This window comes from Gigantopelta aegis, chromosome 8 (genome assembly GCF_016097555.1).
Source record: "Gigantopelta aegis isolate Gae_Host chromosome 8, Gae_host_genome, whole genome shotgun sequence".
Lineage (NCBI taxonomy): Eukaryota > Metazoa > Mollusca > Gastropoda > Neomphalida > Peltospiridae > Gigantopelta > Gigantopelta aegis.
Genome location: NC_054706.1, coordinates 65948168 through 65969582, shown reverse-complemented (window position 1 = coordinate 65969582; position 21415 = coordinate 65948168). Strand labels below are relative to the sequence as shown.

The window sequence follows — 21415 nt, the reverse complement described above, 5'->3', positions numbered from 1 at the left end:
TGTGTAAAAAAAAAAAGCAATTTTATTTCATCTGGTACCAATGTGTCAAGTAGCCTTGTGCTTGAAAGATATATGGGGTACCTGTAAAAAAAAGTACTCGAATTTTGTGCGGAACTAGGGTAGTCATAGACGCTACCCGTTATCTCAGAAACGAGCAGCTTGACCCCCAATTTTTTCTAATTCACTTTAAGTGTGAGCGGTGGTAGTATTTATATCCGTGGCATTGATGTCGATTGATATGTTGTAGGTAGGAGTTTTAGCCACATATGTTACTATTGTCATCTATGGGATTTTATTTGGTAGTATACACCCTGAAAGTTATTGATTGGTAGGCCTTTTATATGATCTCATTATTTTGACGTATATATGGTAGCCCCACTCCCATGGCTAGTGATATTCAATGTTGGGCTAGTAAATAACTACTGTTGCCATACCCGACAGTTAATGAATTATTGCATTATAAATGTTGCAGTTAAGTCTATTTTGTAAATATGAATATCCAGACCCCATCCCAACCCCACAATGTTAGTGTTTTTAACCTGTATCTCCCTCTTTAGGTGACATATGTGATTATTACTATTATTTAGTGAAATTGTATTAACTTAAAGTAAAGTAAGGCTAGTGAATTTTTAATCGTGGCTAGTAAATGTTTTAAATCACTGAACCGATGGCTAGTGGATTTTAAAAAACTTCTAGAAGCCCTGCATGGGTCAGGGGTTTTATCGATGGCACATTTTTGCTGCTAGATAAAAATTATTACTGTCATTTGAAGGAATAATTTTATTTCTTACACACCCATTGGTGAGAACATCATTCGTTATTTTTGATAACACATGCAAAATGTACTTGTTTAACACATGTACGTGTTATATTTTTACATGTTAGGATTTTATATTGGGGGATAGTGTACTATTTGGGGGGGGGGGGGGGGCACCCATACTATGTATGTATGTTTAATGTTATGAAATTTAATAGTAAACAACAATTTTTTTAAAAGTATGATTTGGGGTGGGGCATTGCCTGTGCCCCCCCCCCCCCCCCCCTTGCTACGCCATTGATGGCAAAAACCTTTCAAAATTGCTAAAGTAACTGAAAGGGACATTCTCGAGTTTGCTGCATTGTAATATGTTTCCGACTAATAAAATATTTCTACGATTAAACTTACATATTAAATATATTTTCTAGTTTAGAATATCATTGTCTGTATATTCAGTGTATTTCTGGTCGTCTTAATATTTGTAAGAAGCCCAAAGTGGATTTTGTATTAAAATAATTTTGTATGTACGAAAAAAAAAAATATTAGGAAATAAAATGAAATTTAACCTAGTACAAATATTAGAACAATCAGAAACACGTTAAATATACAGCCACTAAATGTGAATAATATGTTATGTAGAAAAATATATTTGATATGTAATTGCAATCATTAAAAAGTCTCTGTTAGTCGATAACATGTTAAAAATTGCAGCAAAATCAGGAATGTCCCTTTAAGTTCAAGCCCAGCATTGACTGTTACAACTGTTATTATATCTGTGCAGTAGTACACTATTAATCTTTGCAGAAACGCACTGTAATCTCTGCACTAGTTAGTACATTATCAGCTTTATCTGAGCAGTAACAGAAAGGAAATGCAAAGCATACAACTGATAAAATATAAAATAAAATAAAATAGTGTCAGATTATTTAGCTCTGAGTTTGTACACTATTGCCAGCTAAGGAAGTAAATTACAGTCCTTTTTTGCTTGTCTTATTTTTTTAATTATTAATTTTTAATGCAGGATACATTTACCTTGTAACAGTTTTATATCCCTTAAGTAGATATACTAAATGAACTAAGATACACTGTAAACAATCTTATATGACACACACGCCCGGGTCAGGCATGTTAACTTGTTCAGCTTGATCAAACATGCTTAAATATAATGGGACTCAGTTTCAGGCATGGCAGAAACAAGTAGACATTGGGTGGGAGTGGGGGTGTCTGACTGAGATCGAGGGTGCAAAGCAAAGTTTCTAGGGGGTTCTGGGGTATTCTCCCTTGTAAAATGTTAAACCTAGATGTCCTGAAATGCAATTTCCTGCATTCTACAAGTAAGTCGGTGTGGGATCGATCTGCGTCAGTGGGCCCATTGGGCTATTTCTCATTCCAGCCAGTGCACCACGACTGGTATATTAAAGGCAGTGGTATGTACTACCCTGTCTGTGGGATGGTGCATATAAAAGATCCCTCGCTGCTTATCGGAAAGAGTAGCCCATGAATTGGCGACAGCAGGTTTCCTCTCTCTGTGTGGTCCTTAACCATATGTCTGATGCCATATAACCGTAAATAAAATGTGTTGAGTGCACCGTTAAATAAAACATTTCTTTCTACAAGTGAAATTCATCTCTGCCTTAAAGGAAACATGTCACGTAAACCATATTTGGCACCAACCATGTACAAGTAATTATAAATTGAATCACCTAAAAAAATTGTTTATAACAAATTAATTACTTAAAATATCTCCATAAAAGAACCCCAGATACGAGCTCTTAGCGGAAATTGCCGATCTTTAATGAGCAGGGCAATCACGAGGTCCGTGACGTCAGAGACGCGTCGCTTGATCTGAAGCCTTACACTTAAAAGCATTAGTCGGTACCGCTCATAAAGAATCTAAGACTTGCACAGCTTACCAAAACAATGAGTGTTCGTTCGCAAAACGTTTTGCCGTATCAATATGAGCTGTTAGTAAATGAAGAAAGACACACATTTACTTACAACAGTGATACTGAAGAAAAAACGGATAGCGAGTCGGAGGGTGGAGAAACTGATGGTGCCAGACCAGACCGGTCGACCAATTTACAGCCCGGAGCCCGAAAGTAACCCGGAGACAAAACCAAAACTCGGATGCTAATGCCGAGGTGTATACTGTTCATATTTAGCATAAAGATACACCTCGATATGATGTATTTAAATATGTAAAAAATATAAATGTAGGACAAACATTTTTTGTTGTTGAAAATATCGCATTTTTTATTTTCGGGCTGTACATAATGAAATCTGTATGCACAGTGTAAACAAACGCTCTAATTTACGACAAGGCGCTTCACTTTCATTAACCTGGCTTGTAAAAAAAAAACATAAATGACTTGAGAGTATAATCAACTTTTAAACTAAATATATTTCTATTTGCATCAATAGAACGAAATGGGGTTATAGTATTTTTCTCTCATAAAAAAGTAGCATATTATTAGGCCTATTGGTAGGGTGCGTTAGAGTAAAAACGACCACTCACGATACCCAAGTGATAATTTTCTTTTCTTTGGTACTACGTAATTGGTCAGTTTTGTAATTTTAGATGGGAAAGTCTACTTAATCAAGGGTTTTACAGCATTATTTACAGTAATGAAGCAGGGCGGCTGATAATGTTCATTAACATTGTACTATAGTCGCGACAGGTTACGCCACAATACCCTGTGATCTTTAAAAAACTGGCACGTATTTTGTACGCATGTCTAGACCGTGGTAATCACTTACCTGGTCGATACCCTGCAATATACACCTGCCAATCAGGAATCACCTGTGCAGGCCACGGAAAGAAAGGACCAATTAACTAAAACAACACTCCGATTCTCAAGTCAGCCTGTGGATGAAACATAATAGTTATTTCGACACCGACAGTAATGGTTTATTTTGTATTGAACTTCGTGTTGCTTTGGGGCTTCGGGCGATGAGGAACGTTTTTGTGACGTATTCCACCCGAAGATTAAAAACATTATTTAAAATTATTATTGTTTTCTACACGTTTTTTTAAAAACATATTTAAATACATCGTACTGAGATGTATCCTCATGCCAAATCCCATGTTTGTATATGCCATATTTAATTACTTGTTGATGTTTCCTTCTTCGGACGGTGAATACAGATTTTGTTATGTAGGCCTACAGCCCTAACATGAAAAATCTTCTTTTTTTTCTTTTTTTAAATAAATAAAAAATTCTACATTTTTGTTTTAACATATATAAATACATCATGCTGAGGTGTATCTTTGTGCCAAATATGTACAATGTACACCTCGGCATTCGCAACCGAGTACTGTTTTTGTCTCCGGGTAACGTTCGGGCTCCGGGCTGTAAATGGGCTGACACCAAAGTACTATGCGGTGTTGGTGTCCAATCTTTTCTTTTGCGATAAAATACACGCGTCTTTCTTCGGATACAATCCTTTGGAAAACCATAAAAAGACAATCCCGATCGTTTAAACTGTTTATTTTTACACCCAAAGGCCGCGCAGTACGGCACTGTTGGACTGAAAAGATCGTAAGCCCCTTACTCCATATATAAACAGTTAACAACAATGGAAGAGTACAGCGGCTCTGACGTCACTTCCCTTTTTTTCCGAACGCTCACGAAGAAATATGCATAAATCGTACTTTGATACTGATTAGCGTAATTTCTTCATTTTAAGTTAACTACACGTATTTTATTGTTATAAAGTTATTTGTATATTATTTTTATATCATTTTTCTTTTAAAATGAGCTATAATATGGTCTCGTGTCATGTTTCCTTTAAGATTTACAACCATTAATATTTTTTATTCAAAATTATCCCCTCTGTTCTGCCATTCCTGAGTTTGAATATGCATTTAACTGGCCTCGGTGGTGTCATTGTTAAGCCATTGGATATAATTCTGGTAGGTACAGGGTTGGCACCCCGGTACTGGCTCCCATCCAGAGCAAGTTTTAACGACTCAATGGGTAGATGTAAGACCACTACACCCTCTCGTCTCACAAACAATTAACAACTAACCCACTGTCTTGGACAGACAGCCCAGATAGCTGAGGTGTGTGTCCAGGACAGTGTGCTTGAACCTTAATTGGATATAAGCACGAAAATAAGTTGAAATGAAATGAATATGCATTTGCACCAGTAAAAGTTTCAAGTTTGTTTTGTTTAACAACACCACTAGAGCACAATGATTAATTAATCACTGGCTATTGGATGTCAAACATTTGGTAATTTTGACACGTAGTCATCAGAGGAAACCCGCTACATTTTTTGTAATGCAGCAAGGGATCTTTTGTATGCACTTTCCCACAGACAGGACAGCACATATCATGGTTTTTGACCAATTGTGGTATACTTGTTGGAACGAGAGAAAAAAAATCAGTTGAATGGATCCACAGAGGTGGTTCGATGCTGTGACACAAGCACCTCAAGCAAGCACTCGGCCAACTGAGCTAAATACTGAGGTGGTTCGATGCTGCAACACAAGCACCTCAAGCAAGCACTCGGCCAACTGAGCTAAATACTGAGGTGGTTCGATGCTGCAACACAAGCACCTCAAGCAAGCACTCGGCCAACTGAGCTAAATACTGAGGTGGTTCGATGCTGCGACACAAGCACCTCAAGCAAGCACTCGGCCAACTGAGCTAAATACTGAGGTGGTTCGATGCTGCGACACAAGCACCTCAAGCAAGCACTCGGCCAACTGAGCTAAATACTGAGGTGGTTCGATGCTGCAACACAAGCACCTCAAGCAAGCACTCGGCCAACTGAGCTAAATACTGAGGTGGTTCGATGCTGCGACACAAGCACCTCAAGCAAGCACTCGGCCAACTGAGCTAAATACTGAGGTGGTTCGATGCTGCGACACAAGCACCTCAAGCAAGCACTCGGCCAACTGAGCTGAATACTGAGGTGGTTCGATGCTGCGACACAAGCACCTCAAGCGAGCACTCAGCCAACTGAGCTGAATACTGAGGTGGTTCGATGCTGCGACACAAGCACCTCAAGCGAGCACTCAGCCAACTGAGCTCAATACTGAGGTGGTTCGATGCTGCCACACAAGCACCTCAAGCGAGCACTCAGCCAACTGAGCTAAATACTGAGGTGGTTCGATGCTGCGACACAAGCACCTCAAGCGAGCACTCAGCCAACTGAGCTAAATACTGAGGTGGTTCGATGCTGCGACACAAGCACCTCAAGCGAGCACTCAGCCTACTGAGCTAAATACTGAGGTGGTTCGATGCTGCGACACAAGCACCTCAAGCAAGCACTCAGCCAACTGAGCTAAATACTGAGGTGGTTCGATGCTGCGACACAAGCACCTCAAGCAAGCACTCAGCCAACTGAGCTAAATACTGAGGTGGTTCGATGCTGCGACACAAGCACCTCAAGCAAGCACTCAGCCAACTGAGCTAAATACTGAGGTGGTTCGATGCTGCGACACAAGCACCTCAAGCAAGCACTCAGCCAACTGAGCTAAATACTGAGGTGGTTCGATGCTGCGACACAAGCACCTCAAGCAAGCACTCAGCCAACTGAGCTAAATACTGAGGTGGTTCGATGCTGTGACACAAGCACCTCAAGCAAGCACTCAGCCAACTGAGCTAAATACTGAGGTGGTTCGATGCTGCAACACAAGCACCTTGAGCAAGCACTCAGCCAACTGAGCTAAATACTGAGGTGGTTCGATGCTGCAACACAAGCACCTCAAGCAAGCACTCGGCCAACTGAGCTAAATCCCGCCCCTCGCACCAGTAATGCTTAATGGTTTAATTGTATTTGTTTAGAATACTATTACATCTTCTGATTTTTCAGTCCTATAGCAAGATATTTAAGTTTGTTCCCCTCAACAAAACAAACAAAACAAACACACATTCTGCTTTTTCTTGTTTTTAAAATACTGTCTTGTGTTAACATGTTTTAAATATAAATCATTATACAAGGATAAATACATTTTCGATGATTTTTGGCAGAATATTATTTCTAATTTCATTTGTCCATTGGGAGAAATAACAAATTTGTACACACATTATTGATGTCTAGAAATGCATTGGTTGTAGAGATGATATTCATGTTCTAAACAAGAAACATTGCAGTATGTTTAGACTCTAAACTTTAGAGTATTAAGTTTTAAACCACGCTAACTCTGTAAAACAATCTCTTGCAATATTTGCAACTTTGTTGTGTTTCCTAATTACATGTATTGACCAATTTGTTAAGTTGTTACAGTTTACTTTTTCCCTTGTGCATTTTCCCTTATTAAATATTCTACTTCAAATCAATCTCTCTGACCGGCCTCGGTGGCGTCGTGGCAGGCCATCGGTCTACAGGCTGGTAGGTACTGGGTTCGGATCCCAGTCGAGGCATGGGATTTTTAATCCAGATACCGACTCCAAACCCTGAGTGAGTGCTCCGCAAGGCTCAATGGGTAGGTGTAAACCACTTGCACCGACCAGTGATCCATAACTGGTTCAACAAAGGCCATGGTTTGTGCTATCCTGCCTGTGGGAAGCGCAAATAAAAGATCCCTTGCTGCCTGTCGTAAAAAGAGTAGCCTATGTGGCGACAGCGGGTTTCCTCTAAAAACAGTGTCAGAATGACCATATGTTTGACGTCCAATAGCCGATGATAAGATAAAAAATCAATGTGCTCTAGCGGCGTCGTTAAATAAAACAATCTCAAATCAATCTCATATTACCACCTCGGATACAATCTTCATTATTGCACATCAGTGTTTGTGTTTACCTGTTTCTGTGGTTTCAAAGACAACTATCTAAACTATGGAAAAGTAGTTCCTTTTTATCATTTGCATACCTGTTATGGATAATTTGTTTATTTATGGTGTTGAAATAACTGAGTTATGTCATGGGTTTGTAACATTGATATAACATAAATTTGATATGATAAATTGAATTTATATTGTAATTATTCTGAATTATTTTATGGTACTAGAGAGAGAGATACTTTGTTCAATAGCAAAAAGTTTGTTTTGTTTAACGATATTATTAAAGCACATTTATTAATCATTGAATATCGGATGTCATATGTTTGCTAATTTTGACATATAGTCTTAGAGAGAAAACCTGCTACATTTTTCCACTAGTAGCAATGGATCTTTTATATGTACCATCTCACAGACAGGATAGCACACACCACAGCCTTTGATTTACCACTTGTGGTGCACTGGCTACAATGAGAAATAGCTCAATGGGCCCACCGACAGGGATCAATCATAGACCCACCCACATCAAGCGAGTGCTTTATCACTGGACTATGTCTAGGGCCTCCACAAGTCAAAAATATTGGACTCGAGTACTCGAGGGTCAAACTCTATCCAGACCAGAGTATCCGACACTTACACTAGATGATGATGAGATTAAGGAATAAAGTAAACTTGCATTATGCATCTTAATTCCAGTGCTGAATATGGATGCCAAATCATGTCATTGTATTGCATTTAGAAACCGGTTTATATGTTCAGTGATGGGACGGACGAACGGCCTGTTTGAACAGAGAAACTAGCGCATGATCATATAATTATTGTGTAACTTACATTGTTGATTATTTACTGCTGAAATTATTGTCCTACATTGTATTATAGTTGATCATTGTATTCCACCTTGTAGGGGTACTCACATCCTGTTAACAAACTCGAGTTATGCTAGACTCGACCCGTGCTCGAGTACTCATAGAGACCCTGACTACATTGCACCCTTTCAATAGCATTAATCTGCAAATCTAAAAACTCCATAAAGGTAAACTAATGTGTTTTTATATGTCCGTACATCCATCCATGAAATTTTCATTTCCAGGTCATAGCTTTCTTTTCAAGAATCAATTCATATAGGATCATCAAACCATGTATGCATGTACGACTATGGTGTGTTGCATACTATGACCTACTTTAATGTCTCATATTTTATAAAGGAAACACCTTGCTATTGTCTAATAATGTCACTAGAATTGTTTGTGTAATTATAGTCTGTCAGAATATTGGGTACCATTGCTCAGAATATTGGGTTCCATTGATCAGAATATTGGGTATCATTGCTCAGAATATTGGGTTCCATTGATCAGAATATTAGGTAACATTGATCAGAATATTGGGTATCATTGCTCAGAATAATGGGTATCATTGCTCAGAATATTGGGTATCATTGATCAGAATATTGGGTACCATTTCTCAGAATATTGGGTATCGCGATCATTGCTCAGAATATTGGGTATCATTGCTCAGAATATTGGGTATTATTGCTCAGAATATTGGGTACCATTTCTCAGAATATTGGGTATCATTGATCAGAATATTGGGTATCATTGATCAGAAAAATTGTTTTCATTTATTAAGAATTACTACTTTCTTCCAAATAATGTTATGTATGTTGGTATAGGTTTAGAACTTAATAATTAATATTTTTATTAAAATTATAAACTTTATTAATTGTAGTTGCATGTCAATTCATCAGTTTCCATTTGACATAGACTGTAGTTTATAAAACACTGCAGTGTCATTAAACAAACATTTCTTTCATTGTCATTTCGGGTGACTGATATATATTTCATTGACATAGTTGGCTTACCTTGAGGTATGACAGTAATCATAATATTGATGATTCACAGCTAACATATGCACGTATGTCAACACAATCTTGTACACCCGTGTTGTCACTGTGAGAAGAAAAACAACAGCTGATTATTAATAAAGTGCTTTTAGTTTTCTGTCATACATTTGTATGCAGTGTCTCATTTCAGTGATGAATCATGTCTGACATTATAACAGGGCGGGGCATAACCCAGTGGTAAAACACTCGCTTGATGTGCAGTCGGTCTGGGATCGATCCCCGTCGGTGGCCCCATTGGGATATTTCTCATTCAACCTAGTGCATCACGACTGGTATATCAAAGGTCATGGTATATACTATCCTGTCTGTGGAATGGTGCATATAAAAGATCCCTTGCTACTAATGGAAAAAAACGTAGCGGGTTTTTTCTCTAAGACTATATGTCAAAATTATCAAATGTTTGACATCCAATAGTCAATGATTAATAAATTAATGTGCTCTAGTGGTGTCGTTACACAAAAACAAACTGACATAACTGGCATGGGGAAATATAACAATTTTTTAATATGAAACTTTTAGCTTTGTAATTGAGAACCAAAAACAATTCTACATGTAACTGTATTATTTTTTTTACTTAAAGGTTAACTTTACAATAAAATTACGAGCTGTATGCTTTAAATCTATTTTTACTGTATACTTTGTATTCACAATAACAAGTAAAAAGTGCTGTTCCTACTTTTTGCTTTCACGTAGCTTTCACATAAGCAATGAAAAGTGTCTTACAAAATACCTACATGTAGGTATGCTAAATGTTCCAAACTTCATTTTAAAGCCAGGATATCATTACATAGTTCAAGTTGAGGGAAATCATGACAAAACATAATTTGTGATCATTTTCTTTACTTCATTATACATCACTGTTCTAGGGTAATTTTCCCGATTTATCCAAAAAGCAATAATTTTAATGCAGGATTTTCAATAATTTTTTATAAAATTGAAATAGCCTTTATTTGAGATGAAAATATATGTATAATGACAACTTAGCAATGGCGGGACATAGCCAAATGGTAAAACGCTTGCCTTATGCATGGTCAGTCTAGGATCGATCCCCCGTCGGTAGGCCCATTGGGCTATTTCTCATTCCAGCCAGTGCACCACGACTGGCTAACATGTATCAAAGGTCGTGGTATGTACTATCCGGCATATAAAAGATCACTTTCTACTAAATAAAACATGTAGCAGCTTTCCATTCTAAGACTATATTATAATTCAGGGCTCGAAATGCAGTGTTAATACATGCACCGGTGCATGCTGATTTTTGCGTGTGCATGTAACTTTTAAAACTGGGTGCACGCGGTGCATGCTAATATTTTTCAAGTACTGTGTATTGCGTATACTAGTATCCTGTTGTCTACCAGATTCAGACTCAAGTTGGTAAATTTTGCGTATGCATTTCGTAATCTGTTCGCCACATGAAAACGATAACTTTTATCTTATGGGCGCATCCATTTTGTATCCCATAATCCTACTTACAACAATGGCGCCCTTTCGGTCATTTCCATGAAATATATTTGCGAAAATTGCCGGCAATATCTCGGTTATATCCGTGAACGGTATTAGGGAAGGTGGTCGAGACCGACTTTGGGGTATCCACGCGCATAACACAGTTGTTGTCGTCACTGACAAATTGAACTCCGCCAGATCTGTGATCAATACAAAGTACCGTAACTGCCTTGAACATTTTCGACCTCAGATATGGGCACTTGATCAGATGATTGCAAACGTGCATGTGCGTTACTCGCATAGTTGACTCGAAGTCAGCCAGTGATTATTTCAATCGCAACTTCTTGTCGAATTCCGTAGGCTAATTTATATTATACCAACAGATCTTATCGAGTTAAAAAAGTTAAATTAAATTAAAAAGAAAATGATAATCAACACTGTAATCAAGGTAATTAAAATAGTATTTTTCTCATTGTTAACAGGATTTACCTTATTTTTGGTGCATGCAGAATTTTAATGGTGCATGTAACTTTTTTTTCAGCATGCACCTGGTGCATGTAGAATTTTTTTTTTCATTTCTAGCCCTGTAATTACCAAATGTTTGACATCCAATAGCAATGATTTATACATCAATTGGCTCTATTGGTGTCATTAAACAAAACAAACTTTAACTTTTAACATTTTTGCAAAACATTTCTGTTTTGTCTGATTATAACGTTACTTTGTCATAAAGTTAACCTTTAAAGGGACAGACACTAGTTTTAAAAAAATATTAAGGCATATTTTTCACTTAGACTAGATTCAACCCGTAAAGATGGACACTAAGTTTACTTTACAAACATGTAACAAATTTGGATACAACAGAGTGAAACAAGAGCTTGTGACGTTGAAAGACTCTTAAAAATAAGACTACACCATGACTCCATATTCATTACTTCTCAGATGCATGTGCGTTTTTAAAAATATGAAAAATGCATTTTGTGGTATTAGAAACACCAGGATGACCAGAATTAAACACTTCGGTTGTACGGAAATGGATAATCTAAACAATAAAATATAAGTAATGTTTTATTTTGATTATCATAAACTTCTCTAATAGTGAGAAATACGCTTTAGTGTTTAAAAACTAGGGTATGTCCCTTTAAGGAAAGTTGCTGAACAGCAGCATGCTGCAAGATCAGGAGTGCAGAAATGGAAAATATACCTTTGGACTGGTAGTTGCATTTTTTAATGTGAGTGTGCAAGTACTTAAAAGGATGATATATTGAATAGCAGGGTTGTTGGGGGAAGGGGGGGGGGATTCTAGCTCACATGTGATGTATAATGTGTGTCAACAGAATGATGTTTGCTGGCAGGCTTAAAGTCAAGTTTGGTGAAAGTTCATAAAATATTGCCACTTGAGTCTGTGATGAATCATAATGACATTTGGCTGTCATGTTGGTTAGACCATGAAGAATTTGTAGATTTTGTTTTTGATAGTGTGCACAAACCAGGGCTCACATTGGCAGGAATTTTTGTTTAGCCAACTTTCAGATAAACATGTTTAGTATTTTCGTGAAAACAGTTAAAATGTGGTTAATTTAAGGAATATTTTATTAGCCAAGGACTAAATTTTGTAGTCTCTTTGTATAAAAATTAGCAATTGGCTAGGAGGGGGATGCATGTTTTTTAGCCAGAGGGAAATGTAAATAAAAGTATTACTGCAAATTAAAAAAAATTGTTTGTTTTAGGAAGGTGGGGAGGTTTTTGGGGAAATTAATAAAGAAGTGAGTACTCTTTGTACTGGTATGTTTGCAAAAATGTTGACAATTGTGAATTTAAGTTTAGTTAAATTAAGGTTCCTTAATAGCCTCTTGAATCCATTACCTCTTGAATTATTCAAATGGATGGCTTTCATTTTGGTTATTAGCATTTTAATTCCAAAGTAATAATTCTAGTCCACTCCTCAAATCCCAGAAGTGTAATATGCCCTATTGGTGAAGTCATTGGGCTGTAGATCTTGTTTCAGCAGCCAGTGCAACACAACTGGAATATCAAAGGCTGTGGTATGTGCTATCCTGTCTGGGATGGTGCATATAAAAGATCCCTTGCTACTAATGGAAAAAAATGTAGCGGATTTCTTCTCTTAGACTGTATGTAAAAATTACCAAATATTTGACATCCAATAGTTGACGATTAATAAATCAATATGCTCTGGTGGTGTTGTTAAACAAAACAAACCTCTTTGCTACCAAATTAAAATATTATAACATAATTTGCTTCCCACTCCACACTGAATTTCAAATCTCAAATGAGAACAGTTGCACCACCAGCAAAAAACAGGGCTAACTCTGTGCATTGCCACAGTAGCCATTTGCTCATTTGTATACAAAATGGCTACAAAATTTAGTCATTGGCTAATAAAATATTCCTCAAATTAACCACATTTTAATAAATGTCAATGAAATACTCAACATTTCTGAGAATGGCTAAACCAAAATATTTTCCAGTGAACCCTGAAAAAGCCTTTTTCCATAGTTCTATAAGTGATTGTTTTTGGTCACCTGGAGAATTAATACCTCTAGTAGGGTGGAACGTAGCCCAGTGGTAAAGTGTTCACTTGATGTGGGTGGGTCTGGGATCAATCCCCGTTGGTGGGCCCATTGGGCTATTTCTCATTCCAGCCAGTGCACCACGACTGGTATATCAAAGGCTGTGGCATATACTACCCTGTCTGTGGGATGGTGCATATAAAAGAACCCTTCCTGCTAATCGAAAAGAGTACCCCGTGAAGTGGCGGCAGCGGGTTTTCTCTCTCTATCTGCGTGGTCCGTAACCATATGTCTGACACCATATATAATAACCATAAATAAAATGTGTTGAATGTGTCGTTAAATAAAACATTTCTTTCTTTTTAATACCTCTATTACTGTAACCTAGTTGTTTTTTAACTGCCATCCTGCTGGTTTATGGTTATGTACAGCCCAATAATAGTCATTGTGATATTAACTACATGTAACTATATATACAGATTAGTTTGTTCAGGACTGTATATATACAGTAGTTACATTCAATTGTGATTGTATCTATAAATAACGACTTGTTATCAGTTGTACTGAACTGCATTCCCTAGAGGACCTAATTACCATAGAAACCACATGGTAAATTAGTTTTGTTAGGGATGTCATACTGTCCATACATATACATGCAGTAGGGCAAGTAAAAAAACAATTCCATGAAGTTTGTTATGTTTAACGACACCACTAGAGGACATTGATTTATTAATCATTGGCTATTGGATGTCAAACGTATGGTCATTTTGACAGTCTTAGAGAGGAAACCTGCTACATTTTTTCCAGTTGTAGCAAAGGGTCTTTTTTTTATGCACCATCCCACAGACAAGATAGTACATACCACAGCCTTTGATATACAAGTTGTGTTGCACTGGCTAGAATGAGAACTAGCCCAATGGGCCCACCGATGGGGATCGATCCCAGACCGACTGCGCATCAGACTAGAAATTCCATGAAAAACCTTGCTTTATTATTTATTGTTATTATTTACATGGGGTGAGATTTACATATGAAGCGGTGGGACATGGCCCAGTGGTAAAGCACTCACTTGATGCGCGGTCAGTTTGGGATCGATTCCCATTGGTAGGCCTGTGGGCTATTTCTCATTCCAGCCAGTGCGCCGCAACTGGTATGTCAAAGGCTGTGGTATGTGCTATCCTGTCTGTGGGATGGTGCATATAAAAGATCCGTTGCTACTAATGGAAAAATGTAGCAGGTTTCCTCTCTAAGACTTTATGTCAAAATTACCACATGTCTGAGATCCAATAGCAAATGATTAATAAATCAATGTGCTCTAGTGGTGTCGTTGAACAAAACAAACTTCTTATTAGATGTGCTTGGGTTGTAGATTTGAACCCACTCAGTGGACACATTGGGTTTTACTCCTATCCCAAACATTGCCCCACAACTAATATAACAAAGAGCATGGTATGTACTATTCTTTGTGAGGGACAGTACATACATGTATACTGTAAAATATTGTTTGCTGCTAATAGTTAAAGTTGAAGTTTTTGTTTAATGACACCACTAGAGCATATTGATTTATTAATCATTAGCCACTGGATGTCAAACATTTGGTAATCTTGATGTCTTATACATTTTTCTTTCTTGGTCTTTTATATGCACCACAGATATGATAGCACATACATGTACAACGATATTTGATATACCAGTCATAAAAATGGCCCAATGGACCCATTGATGAGGATCAATCCTAAACCGACCATGCATCATAGAGTGCTCTACCACTGGGCTATGTCCCACCCCTGCTTGTATAGTTTCCACTATAAAGACTTGTGTTAGAATTGTCAATTGTTTGACATCCAGTAGCCACTGATTAATAATCACTGTGCTCTAATGGTGATTAAACATAAACATTTATATATATATATATATATACTCTTCAAAAAAAGAAACGCAAAAGGGTACAAATGGGTTATAACTCCGATTTTATGTTTCCTACCGGTTCATGCTTTGTGAATATAAGGTTATTGCATGTCCCAAACACATTCCCACGGTTACATTCGATAAAACGCAGCTACTGTACAATAAAGTTCCAAAATTTGAATATTCGCAAAAACGCAGCCACGTGCAAACCATGTCACCACTGCACGTGCGTTGTCTGCACGTGCAACATGAACACCGACAGTATAAAAGTGCAGGGTGTTCGCTTGCCTGGCCTCTGTATCTGGCCGACAGTTGACAATCCAGGACATGCCACGTCTCAGTGAACCGCAGAGAAACAATGCCATCGGCCGACTAGACGCAGGCGAATCCAGAACGGCCGTTGCCAGGGCATTCCATGTGTCCCCAAGCACCATCTCCAGACTGTGGGACCGTTACCAGCAACATGGATCAACACGTGACCTCCCTAGATCCGGTCGACCACGGGTCACTACCCCCGGGCAGGACCGCTACATCCGGGTACGCCACCTTCGGGAACGATTGACTACTGCCACCTCCACAGCCGCAGCAATACCAGGTTTGCGCAGGATATCCGACCAGACCGTACGGAACCGCCTACGTGAGGTAGGAATTCGTGCCAGACGTCCAGTTCGAGGTGTCATCTTAACACCACAACACCGTCGGCTCCGACTGCAGTGGTGCCAGATTCATCGACAATGGCCTCAACTGCGATGGAGATAGGTGTGGTTCAGTGACGAGTCCCGATTTCTGCTCCGACGTCATGATGGAAGATGTCGCGTGTATAGGCATCGTGGTGAACGTTATGCGGCAAACTGCGTGCAGGAAGTGGACAGATTCGGCGGGGGTAGTGTCATGGTGTGGGCAGCCATCTCACACACTGGCAGGACTGACCTGGTCCACGTGCAGGGCAACCTGAATGCACAGGGCTACATTGACCAGATCCTCCGGCCACACATCGTTCCAGTTATGGCCAACGCCAACGCAGTGTTCCAACATGACAACGCCAGGCCTCACACAGCACGTCTCACAACGGCTTTCCTACAGAACAACAACATTAATGTCCTTCCTTGGCCATCGACATCACCGGATTTGAACCCAATTGAGCATCTATGGGACGAGTTGGACCGACGCCTCCGACAGCGACAACCACAGCCCCAGACCCTGCCCGAGCTGGCAGCAGCCTTGCAGGCCGAGTGGGCCACCATCCCCCGGGACGTCATCCGTACTCTGGTTGCTTCAATGGGCAGGCGGTGCCAGGCAGTTGTCAACACACGCGGAGGCCACACCCGGTATTGACTCCAGATGACCTTGACCTTGGTGGTGTGTCCTATCACTTACTCACAATGGACTAGAGTGAATTGTGAACAATCCTGCAACATTTGGTAATTATCGGACTCACCATTCAATAATTAAATCAATTCTCCAAATGTTACGACAATGTGGTTTTGCGTTTCTTCTTTTGAAGAGTATATATATATATATATATATATATATATATATATATATATATATATATATATATATATATATATATATATACCGGTACACACACACAGACAGTTTAACCTGTCCTAATGGCCACCTGTATTCGGCAGTCATCTGCCTTAAGCGGCCCCTTTTTTCCCTCCCAAACAATTTGTAACGTAAATGCACCTGTAATAAGCGGTCACCTGTCTAACGCGGCCACCCAAATCGGATCCCAAATCGCTAAAATACCTGTATTAAGCGGCCACACTAAATGTTTACTATTATATAAAAGGGATATTTAACAACAGCGATAAGGTACAGAAAATAACCGATCTTCACACCTTCAGGAATACTAGTACCCATTCAGTCCCGACATCTCTACTGTCTATCAACTAAGAAAGTATGACTATGGAAAGCCACGCTTGACATTTGTAGATTCACTTACTATGACAATACACCACATGAAGTAGAAATTAAATAATTAAATGCAAAGACAAAACAAACTGGTTGAGAACTGTTAATTTAATACATTCCAGTTGCAGTTTTATTTATTTATAGTAAACTGTGAAGCGCACATCCATTAATTAGCAGTAAAGACGCTAAAACAAGAAACAACAACATATGTTTTAAAGACTATATGTGTCGCAACCTGTAATCAGCAGCCACCTGTCTTAAGCGGCCCCTTTTATCTACTCCCTTGTGTGACCCGCTTAAGACAGGTTTGACTGTGTGTATGTGTGTGTATATATATATGTGTATGTGTATGTGTATGTGTATATTGGTGGAAACTTCTTAATTCTCACTTTAAAAATCGTGGGAGTATTAGTTTAACTATAACACCGCTGCTTGTCGATGGTAACGTTATTGATAATCCTAAGGAGATAGCCAATGTTTTTAATGAATTCTTTATTAACCTTTAGACTACTGGATTAATTTTTAACAAAAACCACGTTGAGTGGGTACAAGTTTATAATTTTTACTCACATATATTCACTTAAATGTTTCATAAATACATGAAATAAAGTTCATATATGAATCGGTAAGTATTATTTTCGTGTCTTTTTTTGTAATTTTTATTATTTTAGATCGGCTAATGGTGATTAAAATTAGGCAAAAAATCGAAAAAGTTGCGTTTACTTACGGGCATTTGTGGCCAGGTGTCCAGTATTTATGTCCATTATTCCCGATAACAGTGGTTTTCTGACCAGAATTTTTTTTTAAACCCGAACTACGATTCATATTGCAATATTTGGTAATTTTTGTTGTTGGTAAAACGATCAAATTTATTATCAAATTAGCTGTTACAATCAGCTATCGATCCCTGAAAATTACCGCGACGTGCCGCCATTGTTGTCAAGCGAAAATACTTGCCGAAAACCACTTTTTGAACTCAAAATTTCAAGGTATTTTCAATTGAAAAAATCAAAACAAAAACCACCATTTTGAAAAAAAATCTTTTTTCTTTAATTATATTTCCGTTTCCGGTGAGTGTCGTGTGCAAAACGGCGGGAAATATGAATTGGGGAATGCACTGTATACAGTGTACAGTATATCGACTGACGTGACGTCGGGCGAGATATCTCGCCTGCAGTAGTCAGAAGGTTAAACAATCTACTTTACACTGCCCGCAAGGAGAGCTTCCGACAGTAGACCTTACAGTTGATCCACTTATAGAAATAGATCTAGTACCATCCGAAGTAGAAGATATCTTAAACACCCTTAATACATCCAAATCAACAGGCCCCGACTTTATTAGCAATAGATTACTTAAGTTACTAGCTAAAGAACTTTCATACCCTCTAACACGCTTGTTTAATCTATCATTACACCATTCCATTTTCCCCTCAGATTGGAAACTTGCTAACGTAAATCCTATTCATAAAAAGGGTAGTATTCATGAACCAAGTAATTATAGACCCATTTCACTTACAAGTAATCTCTCCAAACTTTTCGAAAAATGCATTTTTAAGCACATTTTCAATTTCTTTAGAATAAATAACACCATAAAAAAATTCCAGTCTGGCTTTATTCCTGGCGATTCAACTGTTAACCAACTAATTGATTTTTATCATTTTATTTGTCATTCTATGGATGAAGGGAAAGAAGTTAGAGCAGTATTTGTCGATATAAGCAAAGCATTTGATCGAGTTTGGCATAAGGGTCTGATCTATAAATTAGAAACTGTTGGGATTTCGGGAAAACTCTTATTATGGTTTGAAAGCTATTTATCTGATCGAAGACAATGTGTAGTACTACAAAACCATTTCTCACATACTAAACCCATTTCCGCAGGTGTTCCGCAAGGTTCTGTTCTTGGTCCTATTTTGTTTTTGGTATATATAAATGATATTGTTAATGGGATTACTTCAAATATTAGATTGTTCGCTGATGATACCTCATTATTTATTACTGTTGAAAATCCTGAACTATGTTGTAATATTTTAAACTCTGACTTAGAGCATATTAACAAGTGGGCTAAACGGTGGCTTGTTAAGTTCAGTCTCGAAAAAACCGAAACCTTGTTGTTTAGCCGAAAAATTAAAAACCCCAGCAATCCTAAGTTATTTTTAGACAACGTACAAGTATCAGAGGTTGATGTCCATAAACACTTGGGCCTTACATTCCAGAAATCTGCGGAATGGGATTTCCATATACAAAATATTGTAAGTAAGGCCAGTAAAATGGTAAATTGTCTTCGATCCTTTAAATATAGATTATCTAGAAAATCATTAGTAAAAATCTATAGATCATTTATTCTTCCCATTTTTGATTATGCCGATATTCTTTGGGATAATTGTAGTCTCCAACAGGCATACAATCTTGAAAATATACACTTGGACGCTTTGCGTACAATTTGTGGTTCTGTTCGGGGAACATCTCACAAGTTACTATATAGCGAAACTGGTTTTATATCTTTATCAGAAAGGAGAAGTCGCCATAAACTATGTATGATGTATAAACTTTCTAATAACTTGCTCCCCACATTCTTGACATTACAATTACCATGCCCCATTTCTGCAAAAAACCCATATTACACTCGTAATGTAGATATTCATACATCAATACATACTAGCCAGTGCCAGGTCTGCCCACTGTTTCATGCACGTAAGCGGGATCGACCGCGTAGATTGTAGGCCCCATGCATATGGTTGAGTTAAAAGAGCTTCCTTTTTATGGAAGCTTCGATAGCTCAGAGCGTATTGTGGTTAGTCTGCCAATTTGCGGGCGAATCGGTGCCACAGGTTCGAGTCCCAGCAATGGCATGGGACAATTTGTGAGGCCAGAAAGGATTTAATTATCCCCTGCGCCAGTGCGTTAATATCTATGTATGTAATAGTCAACCTCGACATACATACAATATATAGATATTCATACATCAATACATACTAGCCAGTGCCAGGTCTGCCCACTGTTTCATGCACGTAAGCGGGATCGACCGCGTAGATTGTAGGCCCCATGCATATGGTTGAGTTAAAAGAGCTTCCTTTTTATGGAAGCTTCGATAGCTCAGAGCGTATTGTGGTTAGTCTGCCAATTTGCGGGCGAATCGGTGCCACAGGTTCGAGTCCCAGCAATGGCATGGGACAATTTGTGAGGCCAGAAAGGATTTAATTATCCCCTGCGCCAGTGCGTTAATATCTATGTATGTAATAGTCAACCTCGACATACATACAATATATAGATATTCATACATCAATACATACTAGCCAGTGCCAGGTCTGCCCACTGTTTCATGCACGTAAGCGGGATCGACCGCGTAGATTGTAGGCCCCATGCATATGGTTTGAGTTAAAAGAGCTTCCTTTTTATGGAAGCTTCGATAGCTCAGAGCGTATTGTGGTTAGTCTGCCAATTTGCGGGCGAATCGGTGCCACAGGTTCGAGTCCCAGCAACGGCATGGGACAATTTGTGAGGCCAGAAAGGATTTAATTATCCCCTGCGCCAGTGCGTTAATATCTATGTATGTAATAGTCAACCTCGACATACATACAATATATAGATATTCATACATCAATACATACTTTTGTCGAACTAAACTTTTCGCGAATTCCTTTTTTCCTTCCGCAGTTAAATTATGGAATAATATAACGTCCGATATTAGGAATTCTTCATCGTTAAATAGATTTAAATCAGAATTAAATAAATCAGACCCAATTGTACCGTGCTACTTTACGATGGTGATAGAAGGCAACAGATATTACATAGTCGACTCCGCTTGGGAACTAGCGATCTAAATGGTCATAAATTCGCAAGACATGTAAGTGACAGTCCATTTTGTACTTGTGGACATCTTATTGAAGATGCAGAACATTTTTTATGTTATTGTCCACTATATAATGTAATTCGTAATACTCACCTGTCAAAATATCACAATCTTAATTGCAAGACTTTATTATTTGGTGACCCAAATTTTAGTACCCACGAAAATAGTGTTATATTTAAATCTGTTCAAGACTTTATAATTAATAGCAAACGTTTCGATAACTAACCATTCATTATTCCTCCTTCTCCCTTCCCAACTGTGACTAAATAATATCATATCAACTATCTATTTTTATTTTTCCTTTCTTCTCTCTCTCTTCCATTCTTTTCATCTTAGCTAATTTGAATTTATTTAAATTATTATACTATTTCTGTCA

At 38.2% G+C, this 21415-nt stretch overlaps 1 protein-coding gene across 2 annotated transcripts in view; it reads left to right on the top strand.

The window, feature by feature from the left end:
• Positions 1–21415, top strand: part of LOC121379328 (arf-GAP with dual PH domain-containing protein 1-like) — a 57889-nt gene that overhangs the window by 13865 nt on the left and 22609 nt on the right. The window lies entirely within an intron of this gene.